At 35.1% G+C, this 1915-nt stretch overlaps 1 long non-coding RNA gene across 1 annotated transcript; it reads right to left on the bottom strand.

Annotated features, from left to right (window-relative positions):
• Positions 1 to 691: 691 nt before the first annotated feature.
• On the bottom strand, positions 692 to 1432 carry LOC136202220 (uncharacterized). Its single transcript, XR_010674357.1, has 3 exons — positions 1396 to 1432; positions 1169 to 1298; positions 692 to 1003 (listed from the first exon to the last, which is right to left on the bottom strand). It is a non-coding gene; the product is annotated as an uncharacterized lncRNA (long non-coding RNA).
• Positions 1433 to 1915: the final 483 nt, after the last annotated feature.

The following is a 1915-nucleotide window of genomic DNA, read 5'->3' as shown; positions in this document are numbered from 1 at the left end:
TTCTATAAGTTACTTGTTCCTAACTCTCAATAGAAGAATTAGTCTAATGGAGTATAATATAGCACGCAATAGAAAAAAAATGGAGTGAATTTCAAAGACAAGGTATATTTACTATGCAATTTCACTCCTGGTGTACTCTATAAATACAAGAAGAGTATTCACATTTTAGTCACATCAGTCTCCAACAAAACTTGTAAAAAAACAAAAAATATCCTGGGCTATGGCGCTCTACTACAATATCTCAGTTGGACTCTCCAATCATAATGGGTACACGTCATCCTTCTTCTACCCGGACTTTTTACTTTCCTTACCTTGTACTTGTGCATGAAAAGGCAACAATTTTATACATTTTTAAAGGCCAATTTCGAAAGACACTTGATCTTCTGTGTTGCACCTAAATTTCGAATTTGAAAGAGCTGCCTAAGTTTGAACTAATTGCAGGACATGAGCATTATCATCCAGATAGTACATAGCCTTGATTGGTTTTTGTTCAACAGTGCTTGCAAAGATCTCGGGAGCGGAAGAATATAGCAAATTTGAACCTGTTTTCGATATTCTTTCGAACATGTCTTCTTTGGATCTCCTACAATCCTTTTGTTCATATTAATTCATTAATGTTAGACCTAAGGTATATTGGTGCTTAGGACACAACATCAATAATTTGTAGTGCTTCTTTTCATAATTGGTTTGAAAGGATCCAAGATTGTTTACCCTCTAAACCATCATGGTGGAGGTGGAGTCAATTCTACCAGCAAGATTGTTACATGGACTTGCACCTATCAAATCCAATCACCCAAACGATTGAATCTGTTGCTTTAATCTGTCTTCCTTTAGATCTTAAACATCTTCTAAGTCTACCAAATTCACGGTTTGGGTTGTTTGCTCTCACAAGTGAAGACCGATTTCTGCCCCTCCTATACCTAACAATAGAGACATCAGATTTATGCCTTCTGGGAATAAGTCTTTCGGTACGGACAGATGGACGGTATGCAACCTTATCAACCTGAAACAATTTTTCAATTTAAAAACCTTATGTTAGATTCGAGATCAATAAGAACTTTTAGCTTTATGAATGAAAAAGTCCATGTTTACTTGTGGAGAAAATCTTAGATCAATGTTTGCAAAATCTTAAAGTATAAGAACATATATGCAAATGGGCAAATCTTACCTGGAATGAGTTACCGAGCCATGTCTATCTATGGATCCCATTTATGCCACCTCCCCTTGTGTGGTTCCTAGGAAAACCAAGAATCCTCACATAGATTAGGCAGCCTATCATCAGAATCATAACTGAATACCTAGAGAAGAGGAATAACTATGATTAGTATGGGTTAATAATTGTTCACAGTTTCACCTCGCATAAAATTGAAGAACAAAAGATTCCAAACAACCAACCTTTCACACCTTTATAAGGTTCTTATCTCCATAAAGCACACACAAGGTGAAATTGTGCCGCAAAGCAATGAAATTTGTATAAGTTCATGACTATCTTCATAAACTAGACTTTTGTTCCAAACCACTGGTTGAGTTTGTAATCCTAATCACCATTAATAGCACCAATGGCATTTACAGGGATAGAGTTGCAGTATTTAACCTAATTGGAATCAATTTCTTTACTGTTGTTCCCGGGGCCAAAAGGAGGAGTGGGTTATCCCATGGGGGAGAGTATAAAGCTACATATCTCTCTTTTCTTTGAATACAAACTTTAAGAACCAAATTCAGCTTATGCTTATGTAGCTATATTCTAATTGTGTCGCGTCTTTAATTGGTAATTTGGTAGGATTACACGTCAACTTCTATCTACTTATAATTTTTTCTTTTTTTAAGGAAAAAAATAGAAAATCTAATAATTAATAGTTCGGATCTCTTTAAAAAATCCATTTATTAACTGTAACTCCTTCGTGTTATAAACTTA

This window comes from Euphorbia lathyris, chromosome 8, assembly GCF_963576675.1.
Source record: "Euphorbia lathyris chromosome 8, ddEupLath1.1, whole genome shotgun sequence".
NCBI classification, from domain to species: domain Eukaryota; kingdom Viridiplantae; phylum Streptophyta; class Magnoliopsida; order Malpighiales; family Euphorbiaceae; genus Euphorbia; species Euphorbia lathyris.
Note: the sequence above shows the minus strand (reverse complement) of the source record. Positions and strands in the feature narration are given on the sequence as shown.